Genomic DNA, 25483 nt, shown 5'->3' with positions numbered 1-25483 from the left:
TCTAGTTTTAACCGCTGAACCTTCTCGATTATTTTTCTTCGCTGAACCAACCAGATTATTCCAAAAACATTAGCAGACTGCTTAACTTAACGTTTTCCAGATCCGCCAGTAATCTGAAGGTATATGCTCCTAAAAGTTGCTTGCGCTTTACACAAAATGCAGAACACTCACACAAGAGGTGTTTAATTGATTATTTTTCCTCCGCATCATGACAACTCATACAATAGTCATTATACTTCGCGCCAATAGTTTCTGTTATCTGACGTCTCGATAACATTAGCATATCTAGTGTGCAGTTTAAGTTGAAATGGGGCCATATTTGCTTGGTGTCGTTACAACCCTTGCAATTCTCCCATCGAACATTTGCCATCATAACAGCCATCTCATTGAGAGATTTGCGGCAGTCGATGGCCGTTTTCGAGTTGAGGAACACAGAGTCCAAGGATTTTATTGCAGATTGACTGTCTGAGTATATATTAATGCCCACATTTTTTGGAACATTACTTCTCAGCCAATTCGCCACCTCTCTTATTGCTAATATTTCAGCCTGAAAAACACTACAGTGATTAGATAATCTTTTCGCTATTCGAAGTTCCAGATCATTAGAATATACTCCGAACCCCACTTGTCCATCCAATTTGGAGCCATCAGTGTAGAAATCTATATATTCTTTATTCCCCGGGGTCTGTGTGCACCACGCCTCACTGTTGGGGATTAGAGTCTCAAACTTTTTGTCGAAAAGTGGACTCGCCAAAGTGTAATCCACTACGTTAGGCACATCTGGCATTATTTTGAGGACAGAACTGTGACCGTAACCTTTTTCCGACCACAGCGATACTGACTGTTTGGCCAAAATGTCTAAAGGCAATAGATGCAGCATAACATTAAGGGAATTTGTTCCTGTCTTGCTGAATGCGCCTGAAATACACAAACACGCCATACGCTGAACTTTATCTAAACAAATCGGTTTCTGAAGTGCCAGCCACCAGACTACAACACCATATAACATTATAGGTCTAACCACTGCCGTGTATAGCCAATGCACTATTTTTGGTTTTAGTTCCCACTTTTTTCCTATTGCCTTTTTGCACGAGTACAAAGCTACAGTTGATTTTCTCGCCCTTTCTTCAATATTAAGCTTAAAGTTCAGCTTCCTGTCCAAAATAACGCCAAGGTATTTTGCACACTCACCAAAGGGAATTTCAATACCCCCTAAGGAAATAGGCCTAACCGTGGAAGTTTTGCGATCTTTGCAGTACATGACTAATTCTGTCTTTGCAGGATTTACCCCAAAACCATTTTCTTTCGCCCATTTCTCAGTCATCCGGAGGGCCCTCTGAATAATATCTCTGATTGTGGATGGGAATTTTCCCTGACTGCCAGAGCCACATCGTCTGCGCATGCCACCACTTTTATCCTTTCTTTTTCTAGAGTAACCAGAAGGTTATTTATAGCAACATTCCAAAGACGAGGTGATAGAACTCCCCCTTTGTGGAGTGCCTCTGTTCACATACCTTTGTATGTTTGCTTGTCCTAGTGTGGCTGAAATACGTCTCTTCATTAGCAGTTCGTCTAACAGCCTGAGTATACATGGATCAACATTCAGAGTTCTCAGTCCATTTAATATCGAGCTCGGATGGACATTATTGAACGCCCCTTCGATGTCTAGAAACGCAACGATTGCGTATTCTTTGACAGATAGTGAGCTTTCAATAAAGCTGACTAGTTCATGTAGTGCGGTCTCAGTAGACCTGCCCTTCGAGTATGCATGCTGTCGTTTCGAGAACAAACTTGAATCGATGCTAGTTCTAAGATAAATATCTATCATCCTCTCCAGAGTCTTAAGTAGGAATGAGGATAAGCTGATTGGTCGGAAATCCTTCGCCCTCGAGTGAGAGGCTTTTCCCGCTTTAGGTATGAAAACGACTTTTGTTTCCCTTTCCTGGGATATATGATAAGTTGATACATCCTTTATATATCGCCTACAACCAGGGGATAATTTTGTCAGTTACTGCTTGAAACTCCGCCGGAGTAATTCCATCAGGTCCGGGGGATTTAAATGGTCCAACGCTATTTAGCGCCCATCTTATTCTAGTTTCCGATACAATTTCCTCGACAGGAAACGACGGCTGAGCAACTGTGGCACCGCCAGTACATGGTTCAACCGTCTGATTTCCAGGAAAATGTGTGTCCAAGTACCTCCAGCGTCTCCTCACTGGACGTTGTCCAATTGCCCTCCGATGTTTTAATGAAACCTGGAGCGGAGTTGGTGGATGCTAGAACCTTCCGTAGTCTGGAAGCCTCGGACGTATTCTCAATACTGCTGCAGTAATCATTCCAAGAGTTATGCTGAGCCTTTCACAGTTCTCGCTTTTATCCTCTCAGATTATTCTTGTAAGCGTCCCAGTCCTCAGGGACTCTGGTGGACTTTGCCTTGTTAAAGAGCTTCCTGCAGAATTTCCTTATATTACTTAATTCCGTAGACCACCATGGTGGTCGATGTTTCCCCCTTGGCTTTCCTCTAGGGCATGCAGCTTTCAGTGAGATGTTGAAGAGTAGTAATCCGCTCCACTGCGTGTTCGATATCTTGCACATTTCTCATATTTGTCTCTGTTATTTCCGGCATCATCATATTGAACGATTCCATATACCTATTCCAGTCAGCTTTCCTAACATTTGGCGGAAATATGGTCTTGGTGATATGAACATCAAATTGGGAACTGATGTAGCGATGATCTGAGAAGCTGTGTTCACTTAAAACCTGCCACTCAGATATCATTTCATTCAGTTCTTGCGAGGCCAAGGTGATGTCCAAAACCTCTTGCCTGTTTTTAGTGACAAAGGTTGGGGCATCTCCCTTGTTGCAAACTACCAGATTAGTACGCAAAATAAACTCTATTAGCGACTCTCCCCTTGCATGAGTATCACTACTTCCCCATATACTATGATGTGCATTCGCATCGCATCCCATAATGAGTTTCGTCTTTGTTTTCAGTGACTCCTCCACTAAGGTCTTAATGGCACATGGAGGCATCTTCCTGTCATGTCCCATGTAGACCGAAGATACCCAATATTTGCATTTGGCTATTTCTAAACTGGCAACGACAGTGTCTGTATTGCACATTGAGGGAAGGAGAAACAAGTTTAGCTCGTTTTTAGCAATTATACAGGCTCGATTTACATCATTACCAGTATACTGCAATAGTTTGAACCACGGAGTACTTAATTCACATATTTTGTTTCTATAAACATATGGTTCTTGAATAAGAACTATTTTTATGTCCCCTTTCATCAGGAGAACTTTTAAGGCAGCACATGCAGCCTTACAATGATGAAGATTTATCTGGAGGATCCGTAGGACCATCGAGATTTTCAACCACCGTCACATCAGCCGCTTCAATTGAGTCATCAAGAATATTCTCTTCAGAGATCTCGGTGACTCTCGCATTAACCATAGGTTCAACTTTGGTGAGTTCTGAGGCAATAAAAACTTCCTCTCGCATACGGTGTCTATCCATGTCTTCAACTTTGGTATCTCCCTCGACTTCGCAAGAGGATCCGCTTACTTCTGATTCAGACAGAGGCTTGTCCATTTCTGAATCCTTTAGCTGATCGTTTTTATATACCTTCATTTGGATATAATGAAAGCCATAACATACACGGCCCTGGGACTTTGCTAGATGTGGAAAAGACTGAGTGTTCAATATAAACACTGCATGCCGTCTTGGTCCATCCACTTCATCCAAACGGCCAACCTTCCAATCAATGTTGGAAGATCTGGATTGCATCGTTTCAGCCTATTTAAAATAGATTCAGGATCTGAAGGGTTTGCAAGTATCCACGTATTTGCTCTAGGTCTAGCCGGTATGTCTTTCTTCTCGACTAACTCTAGAACAGCTCCTTCCCAAACTTCACCAATTAGTATCAGAGCAGCTTTAAAACATTCTATAGACCTCTGGTCCCCAAATGCGACTAGCTTAAATCGTCCTTGATACCAATCAGCCTCTTGGTGTCGAGGATCTGGACCGGGAAACTTTTCCAGCACCTGTGAGTAGACGACAGCATTCTCAATTTCCCCCTTTTTTGATTTGGAACCATACCGTCCAATGCTCCTTTATTAATGATAGCCATCACAAGGCTGTCTTTAGCAACTGAGGCAAACGATTTTTGATCCCTTTTGGAGGATGGCAGCTCATCCGGTGATCGTTCCCTTTTTCCAGCTTCAAGAATTCCTTGAGCCCATTTTAAGGAATCGTTTTGTTTAGCCGACAGCGCGCTTGGGTCGACTGATCCTAACTTCTTTAGGATAAACAAAGCATTTCTGCGTTCCTTGAATCTCTTTCGTGAGGGATTACCTCCTTTTGATGTCGTTACCTTAGAAAAAGTACGACTTGTCAAAGTGTCGCCACCTGTCGACCCGTCTACAGGTCGACTAATTGGGCCTAACTCTTGGTCATTGCCCAAATTTATAACTCCAGTCGATACCCGTCCACTGTGCCCTGAAGTTAGCACCCAGTGGATGACTTTGAATTTCGCTGCATGGTGGCTTAATATCCCACCACACTTGAAATTCTTAGTAGGTACCTATTACGATTAGTTTATCCGCTATTAAAAACATGCCCGTTCCGTTCGACGGTTGAATAATAATCTTGTCTAGTTTATAATTAAACTTGTCTAATTTATAATTCTCTTAAATTTTAGTTCATCTATAACATTGTATTTTAGTTCATTTTTACAACACCATAAGATTTATATACCCCTACCAAGTTAAAAAGTCAGTATTATTTTGGTTTACTTGCTTATTTTTTGGGAAGCCTGATAATAAAAATTGGTTAACAGTCTCTTTAAAATGTCGACGACTGAACTATTTTTAAATCAATCATTCCACTGTACAGAGAAATTAAATAATTAAAGGAACAACAAACCGTTTTACTATTATGAAAATTTTCATACATTAAAATTAAACTTTCTTGAAACAAAAGTACTTTATTATAAAAACTTATGATGAAAGTTCTTAATACAATGTTTTTTGTGAATAAAAATTATGACCACGTGGAACAGAGAGTAGTTCATTTGAACTCGCTGTTTTTAACATTTTGACTTATCCTTTTTTTATTCATCGTAGATATTTTTTTAACATATCTTGCTGGAAAAAAATGGAAGCAATAATGAAAATTGTTAAAAATTAACACCATGTAATGAAATAAAATTTTTTAATTCTTCAATTTAGCTTGTAACTTACCATATTTGGGGGCATTTTATCAAATTGTGTAAGGAATTCAACTTTTCTTTGGAAAACGTATCTCATAAAATTTGTACCTGAAACAATTAGAGAAATAATGAAGTATTCTATATAAACTCATAAAACTGTGTTGTTATCGATGTGAAGGATATAATAAAAATAAATATTCTAGTTGAAAGAAAGCCAAAGTTTTAATATAAAACTTACCAATTCTCTTTTAAATTGTACGCTGAAGGGAAATTTATTTGGGTTACTCTGAAATTAAATATTTATTGTTGTTGTTTTTTATTTCAGCTTAAAACCATGCATTGACTAAACTACAAGTGTAGCTTAAACAACAGAGCAAAATAATGTTTGTCAAATTTATTTGGGCAAAGCCCTATAGACTGCAAGATGATTGGATGGGATTTATTTCGGCATAAGCCGGCTATCATAAACCTTTTTTCGGAAGGTTCAAGTGTGGTTAACCTTGGGTTTATTGAACTACCTGAATTTATTCTGATAATTGGTTGATAGTTTTGCTGCAAGTAGAGGATGCTGACGAGGAATGTGGTAATTCCAACCATCTTTCAGTCTATAGGGCTTTGCCCAAATTAATTTGACAAACATTCTTTTCCTCTGTTGGTTAAGCTACACTTGTAGTTTAGTCAAAGCATGGTTTTTAGCTGAAATCAAAAACAACAACAATGATTAAAGAAAGAAGCCAACAATAACAAAACAGAACGAATTAAATATTTATTTTTTACATTAAATAAAATTATTAAATAGGTTTTCAAAAAATCTAATGAAAAAAATAATAATACGCATAAAAACCAAATATTCTGGATAACTAGACAGTCATCATTCGTCAAAATGACGACACGTAATTTCATTTTCGATTTAAAATGTATTTTAGTCTATTGGGAAATGGTAAATTTAAGTTATACTAATTCGACCGTTTTATGAATTTTTGTTTTATACTAATTAAAACCAAATTGAATAAGAAAATAAATTCAAGTTTGGTTCACTTTTTCGTTCACGATGAAAATTATAGCGTCTTGAAATGAGCCGTAGTCAAATTGACGAAGGATGACGTTAATGTACAAAAAATAAGGATGACTGTCCAGGGTTAAAAGAAAGTTAAGGAATCCTTACCAATTCACCATTAAATGACAGGCAAAGGAGTACTAAAAAGTCGTCCAAATTTTTAAGGGGTTACTCTGAAATTAAATATTTGTTTTTTACATTAAAATTATTACATTGGTTTCCAAAAAAATTGATTAAAGAAATATTAAAATAACGTATTAAAACCCTGTAATTTTGATGATAAAAAGGTCATAAAAACGTAAATATTCTAGTTGAAAGAAAGCCAATTTTTAAAAGAAAACTTATCAATTCTATATTTTTTTAAATTTGTTCGAATCCATCTGGAGTTGCTCTGAAATTAAATATTGATTTTACAACAAAGAAAAACATTAAACTGGTTTCCAAAAAAAAATTAATTAACAAATAATAATATACATAAAAAATATATATAAAAAATATTCTTTTTAAAGGAAAGTCATATTAAGAAAATACTTACCAATTTATGACTAAACTATACGCTGAGATATAACAAAAATCATCAAATCCAAATTCATATGGAATTGAATACTAATTTTTTACATTGAATAATAAAAATTTCAATACACTTTCAATTTTAACACATTTTCCTAAATATTCTTAATAATTTTTTTCTAAACTACCGATAAAATATTAATAACTTTCATTTAAAAGGTTTAACAAACAAACCCCAATATATGTCTCAAAAATCCAAAATATTCCATGCCAACAAGGGTTGCATACCCGCTTAAAAGATGCAACAGCCCACGCCAATGCCAACTATACAACTGAAGCATGCCAAACAAAACCGAGCAAAGCCAAAACATTCCTACAACAACAAAAACATATGTGCCTTTATTGAAAACAACATCTCATCCAGCCAAATAAACCATCCGCGAATAACAAACACGCACACAAACCACTAAATGAACAAAAATAAAAACTACCCCACGCTCATGTATACACAACAAAACTCAAGTAACATCATCTTTACATTAATCACATTCCACTATGCCGATAAAGATCTCTGTACTATGCATTAGTTCATCGTATCTGCTGACAATTTACTCTAAGAATAATATTCGTAAAGGCAAACCAGTTTATGAACAATGAAACGTTTAACTTAAAATTTGGAAAATTTTCATGAAATGTTATCTACCATTTTTGACGAAAATGTCTATAAATTTAATTACATGTGAACTAAAAATATTTCATTGGGTAATTTTCTACCAACAATTATTAACTATAGGAATTGCCAGTAAGAAATTGTTATCCACTTTCAAGTTCATTTTTCGTAAAAAAATATTTTCTCAAACAAAAAAATCTTATAGTAAATTGCACTTATTATTTAGAAAGTACTTTACATTTTACAAGTAGTTTTATAGCATGACAAACGAATTTTTAACTACCAGTTAAGAAATTTTTTCAGGAAATTTCCATCGTATTTTAGGCCATGAACTAAACGATTGCTGCTAAGAATGTGTAAAATTTCCTTTCCAGTAGTTAGTTTTCGTTGAAGATACGAAAAATGAACTAAAATTCTGGAAAATTCTTGTAATAAATTATTGTAAAAATCTTCTTAAATTTACGAGACACTTTTTTCTGTGCATTTGTTAATTGTGGCAGATTTTGAAAAAAATACAAAAAATGGTCACAAAACTTCTATATTGTAAAAAATATTGGTAAATATGCACATTCTATGAAAAAGCACGAAGTATTAGCCAAAGCGCATGAAAATCGGATAAAAATTGTTGAAATGGTAACAGTTTCAAAAATTCAATATTTACATTTGTATATAGTGCCAGAGCAAGAGTTAAACAAAACAAGATAACACAAAATGAGTTGAATCGTCCTTCAAACACAAGAATTCAACTAATTTAGTTTTACTAATAAACTAATTTTTCGTCGCCCGATATAAACGGATAATTTACTTACAACTTTGTGCAGAATAGTAATGCATACAGTATGGACACTATCAATTATTTGTTTCCAAATTTTTACTTATTTTTTCTGGGGCATTACCAACGAACCAGGAAATAGTTAAAATAAATAAATTTTATAAACTACTTTTGTTTTTGTTTTTTTTCCTTAATGGCGTCTTTTTTCGTATAGATCATAACATTGTAGATTGTGACCATGTTTTTTTAATTGGGACAAAACTACTTTCTTATAGATCATAACATTTTCAATAATGACAATCATTTTCTTTTAATGCAAACACAATTCTTGTCATATATCATAACATTTTAAATGAGAACGGTGTTATTTTTCCTATCACTATGTTCCCTTGGTGAACAAGATTGCGGTGAAAATATTACATGGTCGCCACAAAAAAAGCCATATTAGTTTTCTCATATATGTATAAATATATTTCTATGTGTGTGTTTGTGAGTATATTTGTGTACACACAAAAAATTATCACCATCATTTTTTCATTTAAACACTTAATTGAATTTGGAAACGGATTCAATTAATATGTTAATTGATTCAATTAATTATTTAATCAAATCCGAATAAAAACCAATAAAAAATGATTGATATTTGTTACGTTTCCAATTAAAATATTAATTGATTCAATCAATTTTTTAATCAATTCGGAAATAATTTTCAATTACAAACGTGATTGAAATTTTTCCTTTTCCAATTACATATGTGATTGATCCAATCACCTTTGTGATTGACTTTGAATAATTTTGAGCAATAGAAAGAGCGAGAAGAGAACAAGGTATTTATTGAACAATGTATGATGGAGACAGTGTTGTCAGGTGATTTTTGAATCTTTCCCCCAAATCTTAAGAAAAAAAACCCTAAATTGGTCTAGAGTTTTTTCAAAAACCCCCAAAATTTTAAGAATGTAAAGAGTACAAAATGGGTTCCCAAATTTGGTGAAAAAAATCCTGTAGTGATACATTTAAAAAATTAAATTGAATAAAATATATAATAATACGATATCAATTTAAAAAGCAGGTAAAACAGAATAATGTATAAATCTTTTAAATCAAATTAATTTAAAAAATCGGTTTACAAAGTAAAAAAATATTATTATTGTTAAAATTTTAAATCGTTTGCCGTTGCAGTCTACAAATTGTAGGTGTTAAATTATGAGACCCATAGGATAGGTGGCAGCCCGATGTATCAGGCTCACTTAGACTATTCAGTCCATTGTGATACCACAGTGGTGAACTTCTCTCTTATCACTGAGTGCTGCCCGAATCCATGTTAAGCTCAATGACAAGGGACCTCTTTTTATAGCCGAGACCGAACGGCGTTCCACATTGTAGAGAAGCCACTTAGAGAAGTTTTGAAAAACTCTGAAATGTGGCCAACATTAATGAGGTGGGATTATCCAGCGCTGAACCATTGCACCACGGTGGCTCCCTCAGACCCATAATTGAATGAAATTTTAACTCTAAAAATGCTTTCAGCTGCTAAGTTAAAATACGATTTCTTTTTTTTAACTGTGTCAAATATTAAAAAATTAAGTTAAAAAGAAGCAATTTTAATATTTAGGTACTTGGGTTGATTCCCTGCATCTTTCTCCTCCAATTTCATGTCAGAATTCTTCCAAATTTGGTTGAAAATTGCTCCACTCTATGAGGTCTAAGATATTTTTTACCCCCAAAAATCCCCCTAAATAAATGTTATCCCTAAAAATCCCCCTAAAGGTGAAAAAATCCCCTAAATGGATGGAGAGATCAGCATGTGGAAGTAACTCGTAACGAAAGGTTGGGTTTTTGTTTTTCGAGTAAATTGAAAAACTTGATTGGCGACATTCTGTCTGCTGCATTCAGAATGTGTGCATAAATATTTCAAATGCAACAACAAATCATATCAAAGGGTTGAAATAAATAAAGTGTGGAACAACAAATGGCCACGTGGTAAAGGCTTCAAAAATATATGACAGAACGCATTTGAAATTACCTGTGTTGTGGTATTGTAAAACTGGAAAACAATCTACGTTTATTGAAGGTAAGAAATTATAAACTGTGAATACCGTTTCCATTGAAGCCTGTTTACATTAAACGGACTAAAATAATATATTTTTTATTCATTTCTTTTAGTGACCAATTTTAGTGGAAAATACATAAAAATATGTATTTTCCCATTTATATTTTTTTCTATTTCCAGAATTTCCAGAATCAATATAACACCAAATACGAGGGCGGTTCCTATCAATGAAAGAGAATAGTTAGTTTTTCAAAAATATTTTTATTTTTCAATAATCTCCTGAAAATTCAATACACTTAGTCCAACGCTTTTCTAGCAATTCTATCCCTTGATTAAAATAGTTTTCCTCAAGGTCTTCAAAATAGTGGTTTACAACTGTAATTGCATCTTCATTTGAGGTAAAATGCTTGCCAGCAAGGATTTTTTTAGATTTGGGAACAAGTAAAAGTCACTGGGAGCTAAATCATTAGAATAAAGTGGGTGGTCCAGCAACTCGTACTTTAATTCGTTGATTTTAGCCATTGTTAAAACACTCTTGTGCGCTGGTGCGTTGTCTTGATGAAAAATTATTTTTTTGTGTTGTAAGCCAGGACGTTTTCCTCGAATTTGTACATTTAATTGATCCAAAAGGTTGCAATAGTACTCTGAATTTATAGTTTTACTCTTTTGCAGATAGTCAATCAATAAAATACCTTTGAAGTCCGTTGCCTTAACCTTACCAGCCGATTGAATTGTTTTTGCCTTCTTTGGGCACTTCCTCCAGCTTCAGTCGATTGTTTGGAGTATAGTGGTGGATCCATGTCTCATCAACAGTTATGAAAAGACGCTTAAAATCCATTTTATTTCGCTTAAAACGATCCACACAAGCTTGAGAAATGTTCATTCCTATGCGTTTTTGATCGACTGTTAACAAATGCGGTACCCATCTTGCAGAAAGCTTTTTCATCTGTAATTCTTCATGCAAAATTAAATGGACTCGATCATTTGAGATGCCCATGACATTATCAATTTCACGCACTCTTATTCGTCGATCATTTAATACCGTATCATGCACTTTGGCTACAATTTCTGTTGTTGTTGCTGTTTTTCGACGTCCACTACGTGGTTCATCTTCAATGCTTGTACGACCACGTTTAAATTCAGCAACCCAATTTTTTACTGTTGCGTATGAAGGAGCACTTCCACCTAACACATTCACCATATTATTATGAATTTCTTGTCCCGATAAACCTTTTTTATGTAAATATTTAATGACAGCACGCATTTCTAATTTTTCCATTGCAAAAAATTGCGGATGCGTCGTTTTTGAACACTTTTTTATATGAAGGAGTTGCCAGATTGAAACAATATTTAACATGTGTTCATAACAGAGATGGAAGTTTCCAAAACACTTAACTTTTTCCTGTTTATACCGCGCTTTTTGTGCTAGTCTAAGAAGTTTCCGAACTGCCCTCGTATAACATTGCTTTCCTATTAATTTTGTCTTTGATTGGTTAAAATTTTAATAGACGATTTCAATGTGTTGAAATTTTGGAAAGGAATTGTTACTAAAATCAAATTAACGAGCTCCTTAATACACCTACTACACAGAAAAAAATATCACCAAAATATTTCCAATTAAAAAGTTAATTGAAGTTGAAATTTTGTTCAATTAATAAATTAATTGGTACAATTAACTTTTTAATCAAGATAGAAACATTAAGTTAATTAAGCCAATGATTGAAAATTTTAAAATTTTTAATTAAAAAGTTAATTGATACAATTAACTTTTAATCAAATTCGGAAGACTAAGTCAATTAAAAAAGTGATGAACATTTTTTTTAATTTTTAATTAAATTTTTTTTCAAACAATCAATTATTAATCCAAATAAAATTTCTAAGCCAATTCAGAATGTAATTGAAAATAGTTACCTTTTTTTAATTACTAAATTAATTGAGTTTTGCAATCAATTACATTTTTAATTGAATCAATTAAAAAATTAATTGAAATTTGGTAATGAAATCAATTAATTTTTTAATCAAGAATTTTTTCTATGCCCAATTAAAACTGTGATTGATTCTATCATTTTCGTGATTGAAGACATTTCAATTAAAAAATTAATTGGATCAATTAATTTCGTGATTGAATCAGAAAAAAATTTTTTTGTGTGTACAACTTCAAAAGAAGATTACAAATCTGCAACCTGGAACTAAGAATTGAACTTGATATTCTATGCAGATTTATTGGAAATCTAGGCGAATCTATATATTAGAAGGAACATGCTGACATGGTTATTATGATAAGGAAGATAGATAATGATTTATATAGTTTATTTTTTCACCCTTTAGTTGTTCTTGATAGTAATTGTATGTGTAAGTTATGTTAGAACAAAACACACAAATGACAAGAACCAAATTTATTTGTCTATTGTATAATTCAAAAAATAATAACCCTGTAGGAATTTGGTGAACTCACTCAAAATCAAACTAACTTATTACTAACTAATTTGAGGTGACTTCTAGTTAACTCAATAATTATGCAGCCTTGAGTCAATTGAATATTGTTCAAACAAACTCATTTCTGATCGAGAAGAAGGATCAGAAATGAGTTACCTTTTTACCCACTCAAAACGGATGCCTCTGTAAGCAAAATAAAGTCATAGAAAAAATCAAATACCCTGTAGGAAATTGAGGTGACTTTAAGTTAATAAATTGTTAGTCATAACTGAGTCACAGGTGACTCAAATCCTAACTCATTTCCCATGTAAAATCCTATTCAGTTTTAACACGTGTTGTCATTGGAACGAGTCCGTCCTCACTCAAACCTGCATAAGCTTCAGCTAACCAAAAGTTAGCTTAAAGTGAGTTAGCTTTAGGCTGATAATATATGAGCATACTATGAGTTAGCTCTTAACTGATTAGTTTATGGTGAGCTCTTTGTGGATAATAAAATATTTTGTTTTTGTTTTATTATTTTTGATTCATTTTATTTTGAATAAATTAAAAAATAATAACAATTCAGATTTTTTAAAATTATTTTACAATAAATAAAATATAACGTAGGTAAAAATTCGGATAATATTAGTTGAGTTCATCTTGTCTTGAGTTTGAGTGTTGTGTTCATTTTCTCGTTTAACTCAGAGGGAGTTGTACCTACTTTTGTAATGACGCACACTGAATGGAAGTGGCATTCGTCAGGGAAGTCCAAAAGCCTTAAGTGTATTTCCCAATATCTTCGTCCTCAAACCGCCATTTAACACTTTTATTCGAAGTTTCCATTTATTCCTTCACTGATAATGATGGGTTCTAGTGGAAATAAGGAATGTTTAATCATTAAATTGCGTTTGAATTATGGATTTCTATGCTACTTATCGCTAACCATGACAAAATATTACAAAAGTTCTCTGAAAATAAAAGCTAAATTGAAACAAATATAAAAAGCCAAATCCAAATTGACAGTTATAGAAGTCAATACATATTTTTTGTTTGTTTATTTGAATTGTTTCCATGACTTTACTTCACTTAAATATGCATCAGCTTAGAGTGAGTAAAAAGGTAACTCATTGCTGATCGAGAAAAAGTGATTTTGGGAAAAATTCAACTGACTCAAGACTGCATAAATAATGAGTTAGCTTAAAGTCGCCTCAAATTAGTTAGTAAAAAGTTAGTTTGATTTTGTGTGAGTTCGAGACATTCCTACAGGGTAAGTAAACAAACAAATATATTTACGGCCATAAATGTCATTTGGATTTTTTATATACATTTCAGTATAGCTTTTGATTACAAAAAAAATTTCCGATAGATTGCGGTAAGTAACACTTAAATGCATAACTAAAATGAAACTTAATAATTGAAATTTTTTATGTAGAATTGGGGTAACATTGAAGGAATAAATGGAAACTCCCAACAAAAATTTTAATGGACTGTTTGATGTTTATTGGGTATGGTAGTAAATCAATTTATTATTTTCTTATATAGATTATTGTTATCTATTAGATGAAATTGTTTGTAATGGAGGTAAAGATCCAGGGAAGCCATTGACATATGCTTTCAAGCCCTTTGGAGTTCCTGATGAAGCCCACTTACAATCAACGTCTACAACAAAATCTTAAAGGAAATGAAAACGAAAGAAATTAAGGCAAAACTCATACACTGATGTGGCAGCCGCTGGCCCATGAATAGGAACCATCGGACCAATCCGCTACAAAGAACCCGCCGCCGTGGGATCGGACGCTCAAGCCAAGTGCCACGTGACATCTTTTCGCTTGCCAAGCGAAACCTACCCGACTCACCACCAGATCAACAACTTAAACAACAACAGAGTTCCTTAAGTACCAAAAAGCATAAAAATGGATGAAATCACAACAAACTGTTACAACAACAGCAATCAAGCCTTATATTAATAGAACTTATATTTGCGTTATATTATATTTTACATTTTATTTCTTGTAATATGGTTACAAAGACTGAATATGTTTTTGATTATTTCAGAATAAAATGAATGGTGAGACACGTGTTAAAACTGAATAGGATTTTACATGGGAAATGAGTTAGGTTTTGAGTCACATGTGGCTCGGTTATGACTAACAATTTATTAACTTAAAGTCACCTCAATTTCCTACAGGGAAAATGTTGAATATGTTTTATAAGAAACACATACATTCTTTTATTTCAAATAAAACTAAATACGATTTTGGGGGCGCAATATATAAATTTTTTGATTGAAATTTATAGCCAATTTCAATTAATTATTTAATTGAATGAATCAAATAGTTGATTGATTTTTGTCGCGAAATTAATTAAAATTTTAATTGATTCAATTAAAACTTTGATTGGATTTTATGTTAAAAATCAATCACACAATTAATTGATTCCGTGACAAAAGTCAATTAAATTTTTAATTGAAAATCGTGTTGGTTTTCAATCGAAATGGATGATTCATACTCTCATTTTCGTGATTGAAGACATTTCAATTAAAAAAATTATTGAATCCGCGATTTTCGTGAATGATATAAAAAATTTTGTTTGTGTGTAGGTGTATCCGTGTGTTCGCATATGGCCAAAATAGTGTAGACTTTAAAAATACAATTACCAATTCCTCTGTAAGCGTCGAACCACATTCTCTTTGTCCACTACTCATGTATGCATAAATGTCATACAAGTGGCGAAGAACCTTAGAACACCATCCTTTTCCTCAAAAAGATTTCGTGGACACAACACACAAATGTGTTCAGATGTGTATGGACGACATCTTAGTATGCGAACAAACACTCTTACTTAATACTTTTCCTCAGCAACCAACAAAATTTTGCCGGTACGCAAATTTTGTTGGACCATACTACGCACACAATCTATTGCAATATATGCTTCTTTCTGCCTGTGTGTCTGTCCATCAGTCTCTACGTCGTCCCTTACAACCATGTGTGTCAAACAACTACATACGTATATTTGCACGTTTGTACCACATTTGAATATGTTAGTTCACAAATATATATATATATATATATGTATATATACACACACACATATATATCTGTGTGTCCATAGATGTATATTCGTTCTATAACCATTCTAAGATTCCTCCTTTGTTTAGATATTTCTAATCAAGTTGAGACGACATGAAGGAAAAAGGCCACCCAAATATGTTTCGTGTGTATGTATATGTGGTATGTATAACTGTAGGTTTATGTCCAAAAATAATTCAGCATCTGTCCAGATAGCATGGAGGTTTCTTCCATGGGTAGGTAGCGAAAGACCATTTGCTAATACTTCGTGTTCTTTAGAGGTCCCTTAGCTGTGCGGAGTTGCTTGTTATTTGCATAACCATTTCTCAGTACGTTGACTACTTCAATTTACCTACACACTCATAGTCACAGCTATAGAGACACAAGTATCACGAATCTCTCAGAAATTGTTAGGAAGCCTAATGTAGATAGCGGTTGCCCTGAGAAACTGTGCTATGTTGCAGAAGGAATAGGACAATCTTAGTTGCTTATGGAATAGTTCACCTACTATCTAACCAAGCAAGAAATACAAATACACAATGTCCTGTGGCAGATACACACATGCATGTATATGACTGACCAATATGTTTCTAAGCATGTGTGTGTAGTCCGCCAGTGCGTGTACTCGCATACATATAAAGTCTATATCAAGGATATCTAAGCACAATGAACAAGCACACCTAACATCGACATATAACGATTAGGCAGACTTGGAAAAATGCCAACAATATTGACCACCACCAAACAAAATACGGCACATGCAAGAAAGAATCAGAAGATGCCCATATCACGAACGCCAAGAAACTAAGTGAGCCAACAACAAATGGAATAGCTCCTGCCATGCTGGCGGTCGTTATAGCTATGGAGATGATGTTGATGTATGCTTCCAAATAAATTATGGACTTGCAGAGGATGTCGTCCACCATAGGATGAAGTTCATAAACACACGTTCATTCCTTATTTCACTTGTGTTTAGTATACTCGGCCTCTTAAGCTGAAGAAGACATTGAACATCTTGAAATTTAGCATATAGCGTTGTAAATATGTATGTATATGTTGTCGGCCCTGCGATACTCACGTTCGAACCATTTTCCACTCCCTAGGGCTTCAAACTGCATTGGTAGGCCTTTAAGTTGTCCACTGCAAATTGTATGAAAATGAAGGAGTACTGAATTAGTGTTTCCTACTCTTGCACAAGGAGAGGCATATCATTCACCTTATGTGGTCAGAAAATGAAGGTATGTCTCTGTGTGGGAGTGACGCCTAGTATGTAAAAATAAAATGTCGTAAGTAATTACTCGAATTCGACCACCGGTATTCTTGGTAAAAACACATCTCCGATCTATTATATCGTAGTTCCAAACTATGATATATTCTTATTTCGCTTCCGAAATATATGTGACTTGAACTTGGTATTTTTAAATGTTTTGGCAGACAAAGATAATTTTTATGGTATGAATATTATTACCCAAATTCTAAACATTTGTTAATTTAGTTTTAAATTTGTGCCTAATCCCCTTCACATCGATCTCATTTCCACATGATTTATTTAGTTCTCACTACTTCCTCTACTGTAATAATAATAATTGTGGGCACTTTTAATAGTAGCGAAAAGTAATGCGAAATTACATTTCAGAAAAAAATTTCAACATATTAATTGATAATGTCAATAAAATATACCGTTGTTTTCTTAATTTAAATTTCAAGCTTACATCATTAAATAGATCCATGCCGTGGAGTAGGGTATAGTGTGTTGAATTACAAAACAACAGGTCTGAGTTCGATTCCTCCTGGCGTCATAGAGATTTTCAAAGTACAAATGTACCATAAATATAAACAGAGGATAGAAAAAGAACGAGATTACGAATCTAACTTACAAGAGAGAATAAAATCTATAAATAGTTATAAGAACAGCAACTTACTCGCTCTTTTTCAGTAGATTTGTGGTAAAGCTATTATTTTTTGAGAGCTGGTATACTTGCGACAAAGTGCTTATTTTTCGATAGCTGGTATGCTTGCACTGAAGCACTTTCCCCAAATGTCATGCCCGTGTAAAAGTATTACTGCTGATATATGTACGAGGAAGTTGTTACCTAATTTGGCGCAGGCATACTTGTATGTACTCATACCTGGTAATAGGAGTTTTTGTTGGGTATATCTAATCGTGTCCAGTTACCACCAAATTATAATGCGCACACAAACGGATTCAAAAAATCTTCATTTAAAGGAAGCAGAACAAGCTTCAATAAGCAGAATTGCTTTAATTATGAGAATTTATTTCGAAAAAATGTAATTCGAACAAAAAAAAATCAAACTGGCTAGTCAGGTTTCCCATCTTCCTGCTTCCATACGGATACAGAGTGCCAAACATTTAGTTTACACTCCCGCTATGACATGAATATACCCTACTGGCTATGACATGAATATACCCTACTGGAAATGAATTAACCCCATGACCGGTACAGAACCAGAGAATGAAGCCGACCCATTTTTGTCGGCGGCGGCTGACATTAAATTTTTGCATCCGGCGGCGGCGGCTTGACGGCTAAGCCGATATAAATAAGTCTCTTCGGCGGCGGACAATTATCCATTATAAAATCAATTTGAAGTTATTAGAATGGTAATGAGATTAGTTGTACAACCAATCGTACAATCAAATTTACATTTCATTCAAATTTTCTGAGGTAAATTTTTGCAAAATTATTATAACACTTTGAAATAGATTGATTGGGGGTGAAAGGCTCAAAATTTTGACTAAAATTACTACAATTATTAATAAAGTTTTTTGATGTAAACCAATATTTTTGATTAATTGGCGGCTAAATTTGAGTCGAGATGAGCCGACATATTCGGCGGCGGCGTCGACTGGCAAAAAATGGCCGGCGGCGACTGAAATCGGCGGCGCGACTCGGCGGCTTCATTCTCTGTACAGAACTAGTCCCCGGTGTGTGTGGACCAGTCGTAGTTCTGGCCAAAACATACACGCAAAGAAAACGTTTGGAAAATGGGTATTGCAAACATTTTGAGGTATCGTATTAAAAATGTAATATCCCGTGTAAAAATTGGGGGATCTAATCAGATATGATTAGATCTAAAAATTTGCCACTTTAGATACCCGTGTAAAAATTGGGGGATCTGATTTTATACGGTAAGATCTGGTCAGATCTAAATACTATGGAATTGGATCTGATCAGATCTCAAAAATGAGACACATCTAATCAGATCTAATTTGATATAATTGTATATTATTTGATACTTTTGTATCTTTCGAGATCTTCGAACAGCATAGGATAACTGATCATAATAAAAGTCCATAATTTGTATATAAAATGAGATCAATTGTTTTATTTAATAATACAAACAAAAAGTATATGCATAATAAATATATTTAATTTGATTGATCCATCAAAGCTATTTAAGAGGTATTGACAGTTGAGTTGGAGTTTTGCCCAGGGTTTTTTCGTTTGTTTTTGCTGCTTTGGACTTAGACTAAAATATTACAGCGTTAAGGCAGTCTGCAAAAATACAATTAGTAAACAATTATAGGAATTATATTGAACTATGTAAGCAAGTATTAAGATTGTTTTGGATCATTCTTCTTTAATTTGTAATAAAAATTGCCAAAAAAATTATAATTTTACGTTGCTTTTAATACTCACATTTAAAGAGAATTTTGGATTAGGTTAGGTATAGCGATGGGCCGTTATTTCAGACTCACTCAGACAAGTCAGACCATTATGATACCACAGTGCTCAACATCTCACTTATCACTGACTGCTGCTCGATTCAATGTTTAGCTCAATAACATGGGACATTGTGGCCAGGAAAAACGCCACAGAACAGTCATGGTATGAATATAAGGAATGTGTGAGAGAGTACAAAAGGGAAACAAGAAAGGAGAAAAGGAACGATTTTATCCGTGTGATACAGTAACTCTCTAATATAAAGAATACTCCAAGACTTCGGAAACTTTTATCGAAACAGGCTAAGTTTAGTAGGAATTTGCAGAGGTTAGATGGAACTTAGACGGAATCGCCGGAAGAAACACTACATATGCTACTTAATACACATGTTCCAGAATGTGAGATAAACATGGCACCGGACCCGTGTGGTTTTAAAGACTTCGAAGGAGAAACAGAGGAAGCTTCAGATATTGTTACAAGACGAAGCATTATATGGGCACTAAATAGTTCGGGGGACTGGACCGAATCTATCCGTGTGTTCTGCAGGAGTCCTTCGATCTCCTGGGGACACTTATGTGGAACTTTTCGAGGGTGTCACTGGAGCACGGATATAGACCGAAAGCTTGGCATAGGGTTACAGCGATTTTTATCCCCAAAGCAGGTAGAATAGTGCACGGAACAGCCAAGGACTTCAGACCTGTCAGCCTAACATCCTTCTTATTGAAGACTTTAGAGAGAATTTTGGATAACCATTTAAGGAATAAATTGGATACGAAGTTATCAAACTGCCAACATGCCTATTTAAAGGGTAAATCTGTGGAATCTGATCTACACTCTGTAGTGCATTACATTGAGAAATCCATAGCGTGCGGAGAATACATATTGGCGGCATTTCTGGATATTGAAGGCGCCTTCAATAACACAAAGATCGAGAAAGTTCTACTTGCACTAGAGAGAAATGGTGTGAGCGAGATCGTAACGGACTGGATTGAGGCAATGCTACACCATAGGAGCATCGAAGCGGAATTGGCAGATTCCACACGACAAGCGACTACGACAAGAGGACTTCCTCAGGAAGGGGTAATAACACCTGTGCTCTGGCTAATGAGTAATAGGGGCATAAAAGTGGTGGCGTATGCGGATGACATTGTCATAATGGTTTCAGGCAAATTCTTGGACACGATCTCGGACGTGATGAGTGAGTCACTGAAATCCCTATCAGATCAGGAAAACGGAGTTGGTGCTTTTTACCAGGAAAAGGAGGCTGGATGGATACAAGATCCAGAATTTCAGGGGACAAAATTGACACTCTCAAAATCAGCACGGTACCTGGGGATTGTCGTGGAAACTAAATTGAATTGGCTCGAGAATATAGCGGATCGTATGAAGAAGACCTATGCGACATTATACTCATGTCAGAAGCTGGTTGAGGAGCGTTGGGGAATGAAACCGTCCCTTTTCTACTGCGATAAGGCCAGTAGCTGCGAATGGATGACACGTCTGGTGGCCCATCACAAACCACCACAATCATATACTGAGTTTGGGCAGAATAAATAGAACGGCCCTTCTCTACATGACCGAGGCGATGAGGACAACGGCCACGCTGCACTGGAGGTATTGATGGGGATATGTCCCCTGGACCTGCATATTCGGAGGACCGCGGAGGTCATACTGATCAGACTGAGGGGCCTGGACTCATTGGAGAATATGGGCTGCAGACACACTGAACTGATAGTCTATGCCGGACGGGAAAACATATGGTAAGGATCGGTCTAGCGAATGATGATATTTGTAGGTGATGTCTGCACTCCGAGTCTACGGGAGTTTCATTTCACTTCCTGTGCCAGTGTCCAGCACTATCTTTCAGAAGAAACAAAATACTGGGCTCTTATTTCTTTCAGACACTGACCGACTTGCGAGAATGCAGCCTGAGGGGTATTCTCGCTTTCATCAAGGCAACGGGGTGGAGGACCTAGGCGCATCCGAAGGACACATTATCGTAGAATGGACTCACTCCGGCCGGAGCGAGAGAGACGCGAAGAAGAAAATGGTAAGAAGTTTGAGGAACCGCAATGGACCAACTATGGTCTAAGTGAAGTCCTTAACCTAACCTAACATGGGACTTCCTTGTTATAATCGAGTCCAAACGGCAATTCACGTTCCGGTGAAACAATTTAGAGAAATGCCACCAGCATTAATGCGAGGAGATATTCCACCGCCGAAATAATTTTTGGTGTTGGTCGGAACTGGGATTGAACCCGTGATCTTTTGAATGCAAGGCGGGCATGCTAACCAGTACACCACGGTGGTTTACACTTTATTAAAGGTTAGGTTAAAGTGGCCGCCCGATTAAGTTTCAGACTCACGTAGACTATTCAGTTCATTGTAAAAGTACCTATTACATAGGTACTGAACCTTCTCGATTATTTTCTTCTGTTGAATCAACCAGAATGTTCCAAAAACATTAGCAGACTGCTTAAGTTAACGTGTTCCAGGTCCGCCAGCAATCTAAAGCTATATGCCCTTAAAATTCGCTTACGCCTTACACAAAAAGCAGGACACTCACACAAAAGGTGTTTAATTGATTCCTTTTTCTCAGCATCATGACAGCTCATACAGTAGTCATTATACTTCGCGCCAATAGTTTTTGCAAAATCGCATATCAGGCAGCGACCCGTTACAGCAGATATCAGAAGTGAAATCTGACGTCTTGAGAACACTAGCATATCTAATGTACGGTTTAAGTTTAAATTGGGCCATATTTATTTGGTGTCGTTACAAACCTTGCGATTTTATCATCGAACATTTGCCATCATAACAGCCTTCTCACGCAGTAAGCCAGAGGCGGTAGCCAGAGGCATACCAACAGATTCTAGTTCCCTGGAATATGTAAGGTAGTTCCTAGCCTTGCTAACTCATCCGCTTCGCAGTTGTACAGCTCAGCCATCTCGTTGAGAGATTTGCGGCAATCGATGACCGTTTTCGAGTTAAAGAACACCGAATCCAAGGATTTTATTGCTGGTTGACTGTCTGAGAATATATTAATGCCAACATTTGGTGGAACATTACTTCTCAGCACCTCTTATTGCTAATATTTCAACCTGAAAACCACTACAGTGATTAGGTAATGTTTTCGCTATACGAAGTTCCAGTTCTTTAGAATATACTCCAAAACGCACTTGTTCATCCAAGTTGGAGCCATCAGTGTAGAAATCTATATGACGTTTCTTCCCTGTGGTCTGTGTGCACCACGCCTCATTAGAGTTTCAAACGTTTTGTCGAAAAGTGGTTTCGCCAGAGTGCAATCCAATATGTTTGGCACATCTGGCATTATTTTGACGACCGAACTGTGACCGTACATTTTTTCCGACAACAGCGATAGCTCGCGCAACCGCACAGCCGTTGTTGCAACTTACTGTTTGGCCAAAATGTCTAAAGGCAATAGATGCAGCATGACATTAAGGGAATCTGTTCCCGTCTTACTGAATGCGCCTGAGATACACAAGCAAGCCATACGCTGAACTATATCTAAACTACATCACCAAACTAGCAACACCATATATCATTATAGGTCTATCCACTGTATATCCAATGTACAATTTTCGGTTTTAGTCCCCACATTTTTCCTACTGCCTTTTTACACGAGTAAAAAGTTATCGTTGCTTTCCTCGTCCTTTCTTCAATATTAAAATTAAAGTTCAGCTTCCTGTTCAAAATAATACCAATGTATTTTGCTCACTCACCAAAGGGAATTTCAATACACCCTAAGGGTATGGGCTTAATTATGGGAGTTTTGCGACCTTTGCAGTACATGGCTAGTTCTTTCTTTGCAGGATTTACTCCAAGATCATTCTTTTTCGCCAATTTCTCAGTCATCCGGAGTGCTCTCTGTATAATATCTATAATTGTGGATGGGAATTTTCCTCTGACTGCTCATATTCTTTTATTCTTTCTTTTTCTAAAGAAACCAGAAGGTTGTTTATAGAAACATTCCAAAGAAGAGGTGATAGAACTCCTCCTTGAGAAGTGCCTCTGTTCACATACCTTTGTATGTTTGCTTGTCCTAATGTGGATGAAATACGTGTCTTCATTAGAAGTTCGTCTAACAGCCTAAGTATAACTGCATCAACATTCAGAGTTGTCAGTTCATTTTACATCGAGCTGGACGTTATTGAATGCCCCTTTGATGTCTAGAAATGGCACGATTGTGTATTCATTGACAGATAGTGAGCTTTCAATAAAGCTGACTAGTTCATGCAATGCGGTCTCAGTAGACCCGCCCTTCGAGTATGCATCCTATCGTTTCAATAGCTATCTTGAATCGACTCTTGTTCTAATATACATATCTATCAACGTCTTCAGAATCTAAAGTAGGAATGAGGATAAGCTGATTGGTCGGAAAACTTTCGCAATCGAGTGGGAGGCTTTTCCCGCTTTAGGTATGAAAACGATTTTTGTTTCCATCCTCTTTTCTGGAATATATGCTAAGTGTATACATCCTTTATATATCACCGTCAACCAAGGGATAATTCTGTCAGTCACTGCTTGTAACTTTATCAAAGGAACACAATTCAAACAATTATATTAAATTTCCTACTTTTTTCTCAAATTCAAATTCGTTTAGTTAAAATTAAATTCGTTTAGTTAAAATTGACAGAAGAATGTCATTGCAAAATCATGCAATAAAATTGGTAAATTTTACAAATTTTTAACTCACTTATTTGAGAAAATACTTTTTGACAGAAATTAATATAAAAATGTTAGAAAAGAATATTTATACACACGAAATATACATACAGACTCTAAACAAGTAAATTGAATCGCAAGGAATTCGATTGTCCTGAAAAATCCAACAACAGCATTCTTCTAGTGTGGTATGAGCTAAAGCAGGATGTTTGATATTACGGAGCGTACGAGAAATCATAGACGAAGAAAATGTATATACGTCTTTTGACAATTCACCATGATTTTGTTTATTTGCAGTGCGCAGTCATTCCACTCAATTGCGCAGTCAAGTGACTCAATTTCTTTTTGGAAACGAGTCAATTTCCATTATAAAAAAGTGTAGATGTATAGAATTTTATATGCTCTTACAATATTTGGTGTTTCATCAAGAAAACAAAGGAAAGAAAACAAAAAAATCACCCACTTGCAGACGAAAAAGAGTCATCTACGACCCGTGTAGAAATTGGTGAATCTAGCTAGATATTATAAGATCTCCTGCCATATCTGATTAGATATGGTTGTATATGTAGGCAGATCTGGTCAGATCCGAAAAATGGTAATATATGAATAGATCTAATTCTAAAGGAATTAGATCTGACCAGATCTCAAATTTGGCTCACATCTAATTTGATATAATTAGATGTTATTATATCCAATTATACATAATTTTAGCCACAAATTTTGAATATTACTGAAATTACTGTAATAAATAAAATAGATTTATTTTATGGTTTTCTAATTCGGTCAGGCCGAATCTTATGTACTCTCCTCCATGGATTGCTTTGAAACTTCTACTAAAGACTGTCATCCACAATCCAATTACTTGAGTTGCGGGAACACTTGCCGATGGCAAGGTATCTTAGAACTTCTTAACGCCGTCTTCTAAATTGTAAGTTAGTCTATACGGGGTATATATTAAACAAATAATAGACCGATAAAATACGTATATAATTCAGTTTGACAAAATTTTCTACAGAAATAAAATTTTGACAAAATTATCTATAGAAATAATTTTTTGACAAAATTTTCTACAGAAATAAAATTTTGACAAAATTTTCTACAGAAAAAAAATTTTTACAAAATTTTCTTTTGAAATAAAATTTTTACAAAATTTTCTATTGAAATAAAATTTTGATAAAATTTTCTACAGAAATAAAATTTTGACAAAATTTTCTATAGAAATAAAATTTTGACAACATTTTCTACAGAAATAAAATTTTGACAAAATTTTCTATAGAATAAAAATTTCGATAAAATTATCTACAGAAATAAAATTTTTAACAAATTTTCTAAAGAAATAAAATTTTGAAAAAATTTTCTAC

At 35.0% G+C, this 25483-nt stretch overlaps 1 long non-coding RNA gene across 1 annotated transcript; it reads left to right on the top strand.

Annotated features, from left to right (window-relative positions):
* Positions 1-13990: 13990 nt before the first annotated feature.
* LOC142240671 (uncharacterized) lies at positions 13991-14640 on the top strand. The gene is made up of 3 exons (XR_012723351.1): positions 13991-14057; positions 14118-14190; positions 14246-14640. It is a non-coding gene; the product is annotated as an uncharacterized LOC142240671 (long non-coding RNA).
* Positions 14641-25483: the final 10843 nt, after the last annotated feature.

The sequence above is a fragment of the Haematobia irritans genome, chromosome 1 (assembly GCF_050003625.1).
Source record: "Haematobia irritans isolate KBUSLIRL chromosome 1, ASM5000362v1, whole genome shotgun sequence".
In the NCBI taxonomy this organism is placed as follows: domain Eukaryota; kingdom Metazoa; phylum Arthropoda; class Insecta; order Diptera; family Muscidae; genus Haematobia; species Haematobia irritans.
The sequence above is the reverse complement of the archived record's forward strand: the minus strand, read 5'-3'. Positions and strand labels throughout refer to the sequence as shown.